Here is a 17,243-nt window from a genome sequence, read left to right as displayed (position 1 = left end):
ATAAGTAACAGCTATTTTTAAGGGGTTAAATGCCTTTGTGCCACTGATCTAACACCTGATTTACATACCTACTGATACCCCACATGAAATCCAAGTCAATCCAGCCTGGCACAAATGGGTTCTGGGCATCAGAACTGGCATCAAAGGGGGCAAATAGCACATTTTCACAGATTTGAATAAGTAACAGCAATTTTTAAGGGGTTAAATGCCTTTGTGCCACTAATCTAACACCTGATTTACATACCTAGTGATGCCCCACATCAAAGTCAAATCACTTCAGCCTGGCACAAATGGGTTCCGGGCATCAAAACTGGCATCAAAGGGGGCAAATCGCCCATTTTCACAGATTTGAATAAGTAACAGCTATTTTTAAGGGGTTAAATAGCTTTGTGCCACTGATCTAACACCTGATTTACATAACTACTGATGCCCCACATGAAATCCAAGTCACTGCAGCCTGGCACAAATCGGTTCAGGCATCAAAACTGGCATCAAAGTGGGCAAATCACCCATTTTCACAGATTTGAATAAGTAACTGCTATTTTTAAGGGGTTAAATAGCTTTGTGCCACTGATCTAACACCTGATTTACATACCTACTGATGCCCCACATGAAATCCATGTCACTGCAGCCTGGCACAAATGGGTTCTGGGCATCAGAACTGGCATCAAAGTGGGCAAATCGTACATTTTCACATATTTGAATAAGTAACAGCTATTTTTAAGGGGTTAAATGCCTTTGTGCCACTGATTTAACACCTGATTTACATACCTACTGATGCCCCACATGAAATCCATGTCACTCCAGCCTGGCACAAATGGGTTCTGGGCATCAGAACTGGCATCAAAGTGGGCAAATTGCACATTTTCACAGATTTGAATAAGTAGCAGCTATTTTTAAGGGGTTAAATGCCTTTGTGCCACTGATTTAACACCTGATTTACATATTTAATGATGCCCCACATGAAATCCATGTCACTCCAGCCTGGCACAAATGGGTTCTGGGCATCAAAACTGGCATCAAAGTGGTCAAATCGCCCATTTTCACAGATTTGAATAAGTAACAGCTATTTTTAAGGGGTTAAATGCCTTTGTGCCACTAATCTAACACCTGATTTACATACCTACTGGTACCCCACATGAAATCCATGTCACTGCAGCCTGGCACAAATGGGTTCTGGGCATCAGAACTGGCATCAAAGGCGGCAAATTGCACATTTTCACAGATTTGAATAAGTAACAGCTATTTTGAGGAGGTTAGATGCCTTTGTGCCACTGATCTAACACCTGATTTACATACCTACTGATGCCCCACATGAAATCCATGTCACTCCAGCCTGGCACAAATGGGTTCTGGGCATCAAAACTGGCATCAAAGTGGACAAATCACCCATTTTCACAGATTTGAATAAGTAACAGCTATTTTTAAGAGGTTAAATGCCTTTGTGCCACTGATTTAACACCTGATTAACATACCTAATGATGCCCCACATGAAATGCATGTCACTCCAGCCTGGCACAAATGGGTTCTGGGCATCAAAACTGGCATCAAAGTACTCAAATCACCCATTTTCACAGATTTGAAAAAGTAACAGCTATTTTTAAGGGGTTAAATGCCTTTGTGCCACTAATCTAACACCTGATTTACATACCTACTGATGCTGCACATGAAATCCATGTCACTCCAGCCTGGCACAAATGGGTTCTGGGCATCAGAACTGGCATCAAATTGGGCAAATTGCACATTTTCACAGATTTGAATAAGTAACAGCTATTTTTAAGGGGTTAAATGCCTTTGTGCCACTAATATAACACCTGATTTACATACCTACTGATGCCCCACATGAAATCCATGTCACTCCAGCCTGGCACAAATGGGTTCTGGGCATCAGAACTGGCATCAAAGTGGGCAAATCACCAATTTTCACAGATTTGAAAAAGTAACAGCTATTTTTAAGGGGTTAAATGCCTTTGTGCCACTAATCTAACACCTGATTTACATACCTACTGGTACCCCACATGAAATCCATGTCACTGCAGCCTGGCACAAATGGGTTCTGGGCATCAGAACTGGCATCAAAGTGGGCAAACAGCGCATTTTCACAGATTTGAATAAGTAACTGATGTTTTTAAGGGGTTAAATGCCTTTGGGCCACTGATCTGACACTTAAAATACACAGACAGTGATGCCCTGCATCAAACCCAGGTCCCTTCAGCCTGGCCCAAATGGGTTCTGGGCACCAGAACTGGCATCAAAGTGGGCAAACAGCCCATTTTTGCAGATTTGAATAAGTAACTGATGTTTTTAAGGGGTTAAATGCCTTTGGGCCACTGATCTGACACTTAAAATACACAGACAGTGATGCCCTGCATCAAACCCAGGTCCCTTCAGCCTGGCCCAAATGGGTTCTGGGCACCAGAACTGGCATCAAAGTGGGCAAACAGCCCATTTTTGCAGATTTGAATAAGTAACTGATGTTTTTAAGGGGTTAAATGCCTTTGGGCCACTGATCTGACACTTAAAATACACAGACAGTGATGCCCTGCATCAAACCCAGGTCCCTTCAGCCTGGCCCAAATGGGTTCTGGGCACCAGAACTGGCATCAAAGTGGGCAAACAGCCCATTTTTGCAGATTTGAATAAGTAACTGATGTTTTTAAGGGGTTAAATGCCTTTGGGCCACTGATCTGACACTTAAAATACACAGACAGTGATGCCCTGCATCAAACCCAGGTCTCTCCCGCCTGGCCCAAATGGGTTCTGGGCACCAGAACTGGCATCAAAGTGGGCAAACAGCCCATTTTCACAGATTTGAATAAGTAACTGATGTTTTTAAGGGGTTAATTGCCTTTGGGCCACTGATCTGACACTTAAAATACACAGAAAGTGATGCCCTGCATCAAACACAGGTCTCTCCAGCCTTGGCCAAATGGGTTCTGGGCACCAGAACTGGCATCAAAGTGGGCAAACAGCCCATTTTCACAGATTTGAATAAGTAACTGATGTTTTTAAGGGGTTAAATGCCTTTGGGCCACTAATACGACACTTAAAATACACAGACAGTGATGCCCTGCATCAAACCCAGGTCTCTCCAGCCTGGCCCAAATGGCTTCTGGGCACCAGAACTGGCATCAAAGTGGGCAAACAGCCCATTTTCACAGATTTGAATAAGTAACTGATGTTTTTAAGGGGTTAAATGCCTTTGGGCCACTAATACGACCCTTAAAATACACAGACAGTGATGCCCTGCATCAAACCCAGGTCTCTCCAGCCTGGCCCAAATGGGTTCTGGGCACCAGAACTGGCATCAAAGTGGGCAAACAGCCCATTTTCACAGATTTGAATAAGTAAGTGGTGTTTTTAAGGGGTTAAATTCCTTTGTGCCACTGATACCAGAGTGCATACATATAGAACAGGGAGCCCCACAATAAAACCAGGTCTCTTCAGCCTGGCCCTAATTAGTTCTGGGCATCAGAACTGTCATCAAACTGGGCAAACAGCCAATTTTAACAGATTTGAATAGGGACCTGCTGTTTTTAAGGGGTTAAATGGCTTTGGGCCACTGATCTGACACTTAAAATACACAAATAGCGATGCCCTGCATCAAACCCAGGTCCCTCCAGCCTAGCCCAAATGGGTTCTGGGCACCAGAATTAGCATCAAAGTGGGCAAATATAGTGGGTTGGTGTCGGGAATGCCTTGGCTACAGCATCAAAACCCTGTTATTAACTGGGTTACTGAGGAAATTGTTCAATGGTCCTTATCTAAGTCCTTGAAGTGTGTATCTGTGTTGTCTGTCGGTCTGGAAGCTATTCCGGAGTATCTGAAGGTCTTTGAAGACGTGTTCTCTGAAAGCAAGGCTGAGGTTCTACCGCCACATCCATCTTTTAATTGTGCCATCAATTTAATCTGTCTTGTCCTGAGCGGCTGGCCATGAAGGAGTATATTGCCGAGAGTCTTCGTAAGGGGCATATCCGCCCTTATGTTTCTCCTATGGCAGCTGGCTTTTTCTTTGTAAAGAAAAAAGATGGTGGTTTGAGTCCTTGCCTCGACTTTCGGGAACTCAACAAAATCACTGTGAGAAACACTTACCCACTTCCTCTCATTCCTGACTTGTGTAACCAGTTGTCTGGGGCCAAATGATTTTCAAAGTTGGATTTGTGGGGAGCCTATAATTGGATAAGTGTTTGAGAGGGAGACGAGTGGAAGACGGCGTTTCTCATGTGAGAAGTTCTTTTTGAGAATCTTTTTACGTCCTTCGGGCTAACAAACACCCCTGGCCATTTTTCAAAATTTTATTAATATTGTGTTTGCTGATCTGATCGGTCACTTTGCGATTATTTACCTTGACAACATCTTGGTTTACTCCCCTGACAGTGAAACCCTTTTTCACTATTCGCGTACTGTCCTTCATAGACTCAGGGAAAAACTACTTTTTTCAAAATTTGAAATGTTAATTTTTTGTACAGGAGTTATCATTTTTGGGTTTGATTGTTTCCAATGAGGGGTTTCACATGGATCCCAAGAAGGTGCAGGCTATTAGTGATTGGGTTCAGCCCCGTGACTTGAAGGGTTTGCAACTAGTGATGAGTGAGTATACTCGTTGCTTGGGTTTTCCCGAGCACACTTGGGTGGTCTCCAAGTATTTATGTCTGATCAGAGATTTAGTTTTCCTTGCCGCAGCTGCATGATTTACAGCTACTAGACAGCTTGATTACATGTGGGGATTCCCTGGCAAACAGGCAACCCCCACCTGTACTTAGGCTGGCTAGCAGCCATACATTATGCAGCTGCATCAACAAAAACTAAATCTCTGAGCAGTCACAAATACTCGGGAGACCACCCGAGCGTGCTCGGGAAAGCCCGAGCAACGAGTATACTTGCTCATCACTATTTGCAACGCTTCTTGGGGTTTGCAAACTACTATCGAAAGTTCATCAAGTGTTTTTTGCAGGTAGTTAATAGTGATGAGCGAATATACTTGTTGCTCGGGAAATCTCCGAGTATTTATGACTGCTCAGAGATTTAGTTTTTGTTGACGCAGCTGCATGATTTATGACAATTATGGCACTTAGCCTCTCTCTTCCCACTGCCCTGTAGCGGTGGCAATGGGGTAATAGTTGGGTGGTTGATGTGACCTTTGAATTGTAAGGTCACATCAAGCCCGGCTTAGTAATGGAGAGGTGTCAATAAGACAGCTATCCATTACTAATCCTATAGATCTCCTGTAATGAATAAAAAAAAAAAAAACAACAATATACCTGTCCGTTGTTCTGTCCCACGCAGTAATCGATATCTGGGGAAAATACAGTTTGCAACCAGGACTGTGCTAAGATGCTACCAGCCCAGCTGCAAACTACTGGGGAATGAGGAGATGCTGCCAGCGCAGCCTCAGTGACTAGCGGTGAAGTCACTGAGTCTACCCTCCCTGCTTGCATGACCCGCGCTGAACTCTGGAGCGTGGGAAAATGCCAGTTCATTTTCCCACGCTGCAGAGTTCATTGCAGTTCAAGCCGGAAGGGAGGGCAGACTATGTGACATCAGCACTAGTCTCTGTAGCTGCACTGGCAGCATCTCCTCATTCCCCAGTAGTTTGCAGCCATGGCGGTTGCATTTCAGCACCGCTCCTAGTTGCAAACTGTATTTTCCCCAGATATTGATTACTGCGTGGGACAGAACGACTGACAGGTATGGTATATTGTTGGGTTTTTGTTTTTGTTTTTTTTTAATTACAGGAGAACAAGGGCGGTGTATGTATTAGCTGCATAATAAGGATGAAAAACTGTGTTTAGTGTTTTATTTCATTAAAAGACTTTATCCTGGCTGCGTCTTTATTGAACCTGTAACAACTATAGGATTAGCAATGGATAGGTGTCTTCTTGACACTTCTCCATTACTAAACCGGGCTTGATGTGACCTTACAATATAAAGGTCACATCAACCCCCAAACTATTACCCCATATACCACCGATACAGGGCAGCGGGAAGAGAGAGGCTAAGTGCTGAAATTGGTGAATCTTAAAAATGCGACATTTCTGGGGAGGCTGAGAGCTAGTGTTTGTAGCCATGAGGGGTCAATATCCATGGCCCCTTCCTAGGCTATGAATATCAGCCCGCAGCTGTCTGCATAGCTTTTTCTGGAATTTAATTATAAGGGTACCCCATGTCATTTTGGGGGGCCACCCTATTTTAATAGCCAGTAAACACTAAAAATACAGCTGTGGGCTCATATTCATAGCCTGGGGAGATCCATGGGTATTAACCCCTTCTTAGGCTATAAACATTGGCCTCCAGTCGCTGGCTTTCCCTCTCTGGATTGGAAAATTATGTGGGAGCCCGCAACATTTTTTCCCCCCAAAATAATATTTTATGAATTACATACATGTCCTCTAATTTGCACACACACTATACTAATTGTATTGATCACTGACATATACAGTACATATCTAACTATTCTGCATCTACTTAGTGTATGTAAACCATGTCTTCTATCCTGTCGGCTCCAGCAGTGATTTTAGAGAGGCTGACAAATGAATTACCGGCTATTCTTCTATGTATCTCTCTCTGCAATATAAAGACTATATATATATATATATATATATATATATATATATATATATATATATATATATATATATATATATATATAACCATATGCAAGAAGAAAGAGAAGGCACTCACCGATCTAAATTTCCCAACTTTATTTCATCTTAATGTTAAAAAAATTCCATGGCCGGGGGAGTGAGGAGCGGAGTTCTTGTGAGCAGGGATAGACGACGGCCGTTTGTGCTTGCGCTTCCACGGGTCAGTATTTTTTTAACATGAAGATGAAATAAAGTTGGGAATTTTAGATCGGTGAGTGCCTTCTCTTTCTTCTTGCATATGGTCATGGATTTTCGTGTATTTTCAGAAGAGCACCTATGATCTTGATGCATGGCTGATGCTAGGACTATTATTCATTAATACCTGAACCCGAAATTTTTGGATAACCTCGTTTCACAGACAGTGCCGTTCGTATTTGGTCTTCTTGGCGTTATATATATATATATATATATATATATATATATATATATATATATATATATATATATATATACACACACCCACTAGCTATTGAACCTGTTCTACGCCCGGGTGGCGAGCATTTGTATTGGTATATGGTCTCCATCCTGGTATGCGCCTCTTCCATCCTGCCCCCTAATCTTGTCATGTGCTGCTACCATCTTGCACCCCCATCCTGTCATACGCTGCTCCCATCCTGCGCCCCCTTCCTGTCATGTGCAGCCCCATCCTGCGCCCTCATCCTGTTTTGTGCGCCTCCATCTTGTCATGTGCTACTCTTTTCCTGTGCCCTCATCCTGTCATGTGCTGCTCCCATCCTGCGCCCCCATCCTGTCATGTGCTGCTTTCATCCTGCGCCCCATCCTGTCATGTGCTGCTCCCATTCTGCGCCCCCATTCTGTAATGTGCTGCTCCCATCCTGCGCCCCCATTCTGTCATGTGCTGCAACCATTCTGCGCCCCCATTCTGTCATGTGCTGCTCCCATCCTGTGCCCCCATTCTGTCATGTGCTGCTCCCATCCTGCGCCCCATTCTGTAATGTGCTGCACCCATTCTGCGCCCCCATTCTGTCATGTGCTGCTCCCATCGTTGATGGCCCCCATAAGATGCTCCATAGCATAATATGCCCCGTATGCTGATGCTGCGATTTAAAAAAAAAAAAATGACAGACTCACCTCTCGAGTGCCTAAGCAGGCGGGAACACCAGCGCACTATGGGGTCAGGTGCTGGAGTCGCCGCTGGCTAAGGCCCCCGGTGTAACAGCGTGTCCCTCCCCCGGCCTGTGTCCCTGGACTGCTATGTAATCAGGCTTGAGTCAACAACCAGAAGGGGGAGCTTTCCCTCATGGAGGGATGGATCCCAGGACACAGAACAATAGACTCATGTGTTGGCTGATTCAATTGTGTGGTGACTTGCGAAGGGCTGGGATCGTATGCTGAGGCGAGATCCTGGTGCCCGTGTGTGGAGGATTAAAAGCTGCCATGTGGAATGGTGTTGTGTCCCTCATCTGCTGGATCCAGTAAACCCATCCCAGGATTATTTTTCTTTTCCCTGGCTTCGGATTGCCAGGTGGCGCCCCCGGATCTGCTCCCTTTGTGTGGACTCATTGTAGACTAATTACGGACGCTGCAGAATTACTTTGATTTGTGTTGTCCCAGTTCCCTGTTCCGATAAATTTTATTGGATTGATTACTGGCGTGGTGTCTCTTCCTGCTCTGTCGCATGCCCCGTCACACCCGGCACTTGCGATATTCACCTGTCCCTGTTCCACCGCCGCGCGCCACTCTGTCATCCGTGTCCTCTGGCTGTGACTGTTGAGGCAGGGGGCGCGCACTGACCACGTCATCGCGCCCTATGACCTGAACGTCACAGCCAGAGGATGCGGAAGACCCGGCGGTGGAACGGGGACAGGTGAATATAGCATGGCTCACCCTCCCCCTTCATACTCACCCTCCTGGTGCGTCTCTGCTTCTCCGTTGGAGATAGCGGTATGCGTTCAGTGCTTACTCATACCGCGATCTCCTGGGCCACAATCCTCCTCCCCGGATGCGTCACACTGTGGGATCCAGACTGTACAGACGCGTCGCGCTTGCGCAGTCTATAAAGGCTTTGGACAGAGTGACGCTATCAGCGTTATAATATATATATATATATATATATATATATATATATATATATATATATATATATATATATATATATATATACAGTGCCTACAAGTAGAATTCAACCCCCTGAAGATTTAGCAGGTTTAATAAGATGCAAATAAGTTAGAGCCTTCAAACTTCAAACAAGAGCAGGATTTATTAACAGATGCATAAATCTTACAAACCAAAAAGTTTTGTTGCTCAGTTAAATTTTTATAAATTTTAAACATAAAAGTGTGGGTCAATTATTCTTCAACCCCTAGGTTTAATATTTTGTGGAATAACCTTTGTTTGCAATTACAGCTAATAATCGTCTTTTATAAGACCTGATCAGGCCGGCACAGGTCTCTGGAGTTATCTTGGCCCACTCCTCTATGCAGATCTTCTCCAAGTTATCTAGGTTCTTTGGGTATCTCATGTGGACTTTAATCTTGAGATCCTTCCACAAGTTTTCAATTGGGTTAAGGTCAGGAGACTGACTAGGCCACTGCAACACCTTGATTTTTTGCCTCTTGAACCAGGCCTTGGTTTTCTTGGCTGTGTGCTTTGGGTCGTTGTCTTGTTGGAAGATGAAATGACGACCCATCTTAAGATCCTTGATGGAGGAGCGGAGGTTCTTGGCCAAAATCTCCAGGTAGGCCGTGCTATCCATCTTCCCATGGATGCGGACCAGATGGCCAGGCCCCTTGGCTGAGAAACAGCCCCACAGCATGATGCTGCCACCACCATGCTTGACTGTAGGGATGGTATTCTTGGGGTCGTATGCAGTGCCATCCAGTCTCCAAACGTCACGTGTGTGGTTGGCACCAAAGATCTCGATCTTGGTCTCATCAGACCAGAGAACCTTGAACCAGTCAGTCTCAGAGTCCTCCAAGTGATCATGAGCAAACTGTAGACGAGCCTTGACATGACGCTTTGAAAGTAAAGGTACCTTACGGGCTCGTCTGGAACGGAGACCATTGCGGTGGAGTACGTTACTTATGGTATTGACTGAAACCAATGTCCCCACTGCCATGAGATCTTCCCGGAGCTCCTTCCTTGTTGTCCTTGGGTTAGCCTTGACTCTTCGGACAAGCCTGGCCTCGGCACGGGAGGAAACTTTCAAAGGCTGTCCAGGCCATGGAAGGCTAACAGTAGTTCCATAAGCCTTCCACTTCCGGATGATGCTCCCAACAGTGGAGACGGGTAGGCCCAACTCCTTGGAAAGGGTTTTGTACCCCTTGCCAGCCTTGTGACCCTCTACGATCTTGTCTCTGATGGCCTTGGAATGCTCCTTTGTCTTTCCCATGTTGACCATGTATGAGTGCTGTTCACAAGTTTGGGGAGGGTCTTAAATAGTCAGAAAAGGCTGGAAAACGAGATAATTAATCCAAACATGTGAAGCTCATTGTTCTTTGTGCCTTAACTACTTCTTAATACTTTAGGGGAACCAAAAAGAATTCTGGGGGGTTGAGGGGTTGAATAATAAATGACCCTCTGAAAAAACTTTTCACAATTTAAAAAAAAAATAAACAAAGAAATAACATTCTTTTTTGCTGCAGTGCATTTCACACTTCCAGGCTGATCTACAGTCCAAATGTCACAATGCCAAGTTAATTCCAAATGTGTAAACCTGCTAAATCTGCAGGGGGTTGAATACTACTTGTAGGCACTGTATATATATATAAGTCACAAAAATAGGCAGCACTCCATATTCTTAAGGTAATCTGCAGGTCTTTATTGAGCCCACATCTCGTGCAACGTTTCAGCTCTCAACTGAGCCTTTCTCAAGCTTGAGAGAGCTTGTGAGAGCTGAAACGTTGCACGAGATGTGGGCTCAATAAAGACCTGCAGATTACCTTAAGAATATGGAGTGCTGCCTATTTTTGTGACTTATACGGACTGATAGCAACCAAGGGACGGGTTGCTTGGGCCTTGCACCCGAAGATAAGTAAAGGATTTGTGCTGTTCCAATTTTTTCTATTATATATATATATATATATATATATATATATATATATATATATATATATATATATATATATATATATATATATATATATATATATATAATGGTGTTCAAAAGTCCTGCATAGGCGTGAAGAAAACTATATGTTTCATACTTCTGCCTCTCTACAGTGAAACTGGTGGGACATATATGTTTTTGTAATCCCTCATCGTATGCCATACTCATTTTTGAATGTCCCAAATGTATAAATTGTTATGGTATGCGCATTTTTGATAATTTTTTTTACAGCATAACCATACCTAGACCAGTACAGTGTGTAGAATGGTGAACAGGTTTCTAAGTTCATTAACTTCCAATGCAAGTTCACACAGACTTAAATTTAACTTTTTAAGATTTATTATTTTTTATTTAATTCAGAGTCCTGAAAAGGGCCTTTAGAGTGCATCTTTAGCTTCTAATACTTTATTGGCCAGCCTTTGCTCTTGAGCACCAGCTTGCATCTCTGTGGCATTGAGTGAACAAGCTTCTGCAGATGTTCACGAGTGATGATGTGGTTCCAGGCCTGTATCAGAGCCTCAATCAACTCACTCTTGGTCCTTGGCTGTTTTCTAGATATCTCTAATGATACCTTGTGCCACAAATTTTCAATTGGATTGAGGTCCGGGGACTGAGCTGGCCAGTCAATAGTAGCCACCTTGTTCTTTTTTTTCCTTTCCGTTACTGTCTTAGCTCTGTGACAAGGAGCATTATCATCCTGGAAGATGTAATCCCCTGAAAAGAGGTGTTGAGCAGAAGGAAGCATTTTCTTATTAAGGATGTCTATGTATTTTTTTGCATTAACCATACCCTCCACAATATGAAGCCTTCCAACACCATTGGCTGCCATACAGCCCCAGACCATTACTTTCATCGGATGTTTCACAGAGAAGCTCAAACACTCTGGCTTGTACTCTTCATGTGGGAATCTTCTCACATAAGACTTGCCATCATTTCCTAAAATGCAAAAAGTGCTTTCATCACTAAATAGCACTTTTTCCCACTCCTCCTTCCTCCATTTTAAATATTTCAATGCCCACAGTTTTCGCCTTTGTCTTTGTATGGATGTCATCAATGGCTTCTTTCGGGCCTTGCACCCTCTCAATCCTGCTTCCAAACATCTCTTCCTAACAGTTGATGTTGCTACCTCAATATTGCACTTTTCTTGCCATTCTCGCAGAAGCTGAGGAGAGGTGAGTTTTCGATTGGCAAGGGATGTTCTTATGAGTACTCTATCCTCCCTTTTAGTTGACTTTCTGGGCCGACCAGATCTGGGCCTGTCCTGGGTAATTCCAAGCTGCTTATGTTTCTGCAAAATTCTTACGACTGTACTCTGATTACAGCCGACCTTCCTTGCGATCTGGGGGCCAGTATAACCCTCTTCATGTAGCACCACAACTCGCACACGATCCTCCGCTGACAAAAATCTGAAGGCTCCCATCATAAAACTCTACAGTATGATTCAGCTAGATAGACCAACAGATAAAACAAACAAACAAAGCAGCAGATGGGATGTAATGTGATTGGCTGCCATATCCAGGTTATGATTGGTCACAAGAACCTCATCTGTGATTGGCTAATTTTGGATCTGAAGCTGTACAATATTTAGTTGTGCTTTCAATTCCCATATTATTGCAATAATATCAGGCAAAACTGCTTCAAAAGCTAAAAATATTACAGGGAGAGAATGCAAAATTGTATTCTGAACAAAACCATATATAATATGTCATATTAGCATTGAAGATATTCGACAGAAAACGTTTAAAACTTGAAAAATCAATTTATCCTATACCTATGCAGGACTTTTGAACACCACTGTATATATATACTGTATATATGTATACACACACACACACATTTATTCTATGTGTATATCTCTATTCTATCGTAATCTAACCTGTCACTCTGATTAAAATGTACGTGGCTGATCATTTGCCGGCTTTTAATCTATCTATCTATCTAGAATATATATATACATTTTGAAGAATATTACGTTTTAAAACTATGTGTAAATGATTAATAACATTTCTGTATGTAAAATCTCATGGTAAAATCGCACTGCAGTCGGATGTAGATCGGGTGTTAGGTGTGAAAAGTCAGATTGTACTCGCACAAAAAACGCCTGACACTCACATGACACTTGCATTGCACTCGTCAGACTTTCCTAGTGTGTAAATCGCTCGTGTGTCTCCAGCCTGTGTATGTAAGGCTACTTTCACATTAGCGTTTGAATCTGCAGCGTTTAATCCGCAAACGCAAGGACACGAAAAACGCATGAAAACGCGTGTAAACGCAGCGTTTTTAAAACGCTTACGGTTACCGCATGCGTCATTAAAACGCAGCGTTTACATGCTTTTGCTTGCGTTTTCTATGCGTTTGAGTTTTTTGTGCGCATGTCGCAAAATTTTACCAGAGAAAAATTCTAGATGCAAGAACCAGCCAATGGGACTACAGAGGGCGTGTATTATGTGAAATCTATATATAGACCCTAGGACAGCTGAAATCTTCAGATTTTGCTCCTGTGTCCTGTGAGAAGATGGATCTTCACATGGATAGCTATTACTTTAAACTAGATCTGAGCATCAAGATTTTTCTGGCATGTGCGTTTGCTTGGGAGCAACACCGAAACCGGGAAAGACAGAGAAGGACAAGGCGTAGGCGGTTTTGGCAACACCCCATTGTAGAACTGCGGGAGAGCCGTGGTACATATCACACCCTGTATGGCGAGCTCAATGAGAACCCAGAAAAATTCCCAGAATATACCAGGATGTCACAAGACTCTTTCCGGGATTTGCTTGATCGTGTCCAAGGAGCCATCCGGAGACAGGACACACAGCTCCGTAGAGCCATTCCACCAGCGGAACGTCTCCTGGTTACCTTAAGGTACGTAATAATTCTAAACAAAAGCTAACCAAAATTTTTTGCAGGTCTGATGTTTTTTTGCCTATTTTGTAAATTATTTATTCTTACTACAGATTTCTTGCAACTGGAGAGAGCTTGTCATCCCTTCATTTCCAGTACCGCCTTGGGATTTCCACGCTGTCCGGAATTGTTTTTGAAACCTGCCGGGCTTTATGGACCATTCTCCGTGAGGAATTTATACCCATACCCACGGAGGACATGTGGAAAGAAATTGCTGACAAATTTTGGACTGTTTGTGATTTTCCCAACTGTTTGGGTGCGGTGGATGGGAAGCACATCCGGATTACCAAACCAGCCAGAACGGGATCACAGTTCTTCAACTACAAAAAATATTTTTCAGTAGTTCTTATGGCAATAGCCGATGCAGACTGTCGCTTCATTGCTGTGGACATTTGTTGTGAATTTGGATTCTGGGCTCCCCCGGTGGCCGCTTGTGGAATTGGACTTGTCATCCTCTTTCCTGTTTCACCTGATTCCATCAGTAGTGGGTGTCGCTATTTAAGCTCATTTCTCTGGTGGTTTCTTGCCGGTCAACAATGTTATCTGATGCCTCTCAGTGCTTGTTCCTGCTTCTAGACAACTACTGATAAGTTGGACTTTTGTCCATGTTTTGTTTTGCCTATTTGTTCCAGTTCGCAGCTGAAGTTTTGTTACTGTGTCTGGAAAGCTCTCGTCGATCAGGGATTGCTACTCTGGCGTTATGAGTTAATGCCAGAGTTTAAGGTAATCTCTGGATGGTGTTTTGTTAGTATTTTTCTGCTGACCATGAAAGTATACTATCTGTCTTCTGCTATCTAGTAAGCGGACCTCAAATTTGCTAAGACTATTTTCCTGCTGCGTTTGTTGTTTCATCTGAACTCACCGTCATTATATGTGGGGGGCTACTGTCTTCTTTGGAATATTTCTCTAGAGGTGAGCCAGGTCTTATATTTCCCTCTGCTAGCTATTTAGGTCTTAGGCCAGAGCTGGGCATCTAGCTATAAATAGGAAATGCTACCTGGCTATTTCTAGTTGCGCGGCAGGCTTAGTTCATGGTCAGTATAGTTCCATCTTCCGAGAGCTTGTCCCTCTATAGGCTTGCTATGATCTCTGCCTGCAGAGATCATGACAGTTTGACCGGCCCACTAAAGTGTTAAAGACCCAGGTTGAGAAAGGAGAGTTATAAGAAGTCTGCTGGAATTTTTTTTTTTTTTTTCCTCCAGTCTGCCTTGCTGCAGTCTTTTTTCTCTCTCTCCTCCTAATCTCTGTATGCTCTGTGTGCACCTGACAATAATGGATCTCCAGAGTGTAACTGCGGGTTTGAATAATCTCATCACGAAAGTACAAAATTTACAAGATTTTGTAGTACATGCTCCGGTATCTGAGCCGAGAATTCCTTTGCCGGAGTTCTTCACAGGGAATAGAGCTAGCTTCCAGAATTTCCGAAATAATTGTAAGCTTTATTTGTCCCTGAAGTCTCGTTCAGCTGGAGACCCTGCTCAGCAGGTTAGGATTGTGATTTCCTTGCTCAGGGGTGACCCTCAAGATTGGGCCTTCTCATTGCCAGCAGGGGATCCTGCGTTACGCGATGTGGATGCGTTTTTTCTGGCCTTGGGCTTGCTTTATGAGGAACCTCATTTGGAACTTCAGGCAGAAAAAACTTTGATGGCACTATCTCAGGGGCAAGACGAAGCTGAAGTTTTCTGCCAAAAATTCCGTAAATGGTCTGTGCTTACTCAGTGGAATGAGTGCGCCTTGGCGGCAACTTTCAGAGAAGGTCTCTCTGATGCCGTTAAGGATGTTATGGTGGGGTTCCCTTTGCCTGCAGGTCTGAATGAGTCCATGACAATGGCTATTCAGATTGATAGGCGTCTGCGGGAGCGCAAACCGATGCACCATCTGGCGGTGTCTATGGAAAAGACGCCAGAAAGTATGCAGTGTGATAGAATTCTGTCCAGGAGTGAGCGACAGAATTTTAGACGGAAGAATGGATTGTGTTTCTATTGTGGGGATTCTACTCATGTTATATCGGCATGCTCTAGGCGTACAAAGAAGCTTGATAAGTCTGTTTCCATTGGCACCATTCAGTCTAAGTTTATTTTGTCTGTAACCCTGATTTGCTCTTTGTCATCCATTGCCACGGACGCCTATATTGACTCTGGCGCCGCTCTGAGTCTTATGGATTGGTCCTTTGCCAATCGTTGTGGTTTTGATTTAGAGCCTTTGGAGACTCTTATTCCTCTGAAGGGGATTGACTCCACCCCATTGGCTAATAATAAACCACAATACTGGACACAAGTAACCATGCGTATCAATCCGGATCACCAGGAGATTATTCGTTTCCTGGTGCTGTATAATTTACATGACGATTTGGTACTGGGATTGCCATGGTTGCAGTCTCACAACCCAGTCTTGGACTGGAGAGCTATGTCTGTGTTGAGCTGGGGATGTAAGGGTATTCATGGGGACGTACCTTTGGTTTCTATTTCGTCGTCCATTCCCTCTGAAGTCCCTGAGTTCCTCTCTGATTATCAAGACGTCTTTGACGAACCCAAGCTTGGGTCGTTACCTCCGCACCGTGAGTGCGATTGTGCCATAGATTTGATACCGGGTTGTAAATATCCAAAGGGTCGTTTGTTTAATTTGTCTGTGCCGGAACATGCTGCTATGCGGGAATATATAAAGGAGTCTTTGGAAAAGGGACATATTCGTCCATCTTCTTCTCCCTTGGGAGCTGGGTTTTTCTTTGTCTCAAAAAAAGACGGCTCTTTGAGACCATGTATTGATTATCGGCTTCTGAATAAGATCACTGTTAAGTATCAATACCCATTGCCATTGCTTACTGATTTGTTTGCTCGTATAGAGGGTGCTAAGTGGTTCTCTAAAATTGATCTTCGTGGGGCGTATAATTTGGTGCGGATCAGGCAGGGGGATGAGTGGAAGACCGCATTTAATACGCCCGAGGGCCACTTTGAGTATTTGGTCATGCCTTTTGGTCTTTCTAATGCCCCTTCAGTTTTCCAGTCTTTTATGCATGATATTTTCCGCGATTTTCTGGATAAATTTATGATAATATATCTGGATGATATTCTGATTTTTTCTGATGACTGGGACTCTCATGTCCAGCAGGTCAGGAGAGTTTTTCAGGTTCTGCGGTCTAATTCTTTATGTGTGAAGGGGTCTAAGTGCGTTTTTGGGGTCCAGAAAATTTCCTTTTTGGGGTATATTTTTTCTCCCTCTTCCATTGAGATGGATCCCGTCAAGGTGCAAGCTATTTGTGACTGGACTCAGCCCTCCTCTCTTAAGGGTCTTCAGAGATTTTTGGGCTTTGCCAACTTTTACCGCCGATTTATTGCTGGTTTTTCGGATGTCGTTAAACCACTGACTGATTTGACCAGACAAGGCGCTGATGTTGCTAATTGGTCCCCTCATGCTGTAGAGGCCTTTCAGGAGCTTAAGCGCCGTTTTGCCTCTGCCCCTGTGTTGCGTCAGCCTGATGTGAATCTGCCTTTTCAGGTTGAGGTTGACGCTTCGGAGATCGGAGCTGGGGCAGTGTTGTCGCAGAAAGGTTCCGACTGCTCCGTCATTAGGCCTTGTGCCTTCTTTTCTCGCAAATTTTCGCCCGCAGAGCGGAATTATGATGTTGGGAA

This window comes from Ranitomeya variabilis, chromosome 5, assembly GCF_051348905.1.
Source record: "Ranitomeya variabilis isolate aRanVar5 chromosome 5, aRanVar5.hap1, whole genome shotgun sequence".
In the NCBI taxonomy this organism is placed as follows: Eukaryota; Metazoa; Chordata; class Amphibia; order Anura; family Dendrobatidae; genus Ranitomeya; species Ranitomeya variabilis.
This window is presented reverse-complemented; position numbering follows the sequence as displayed.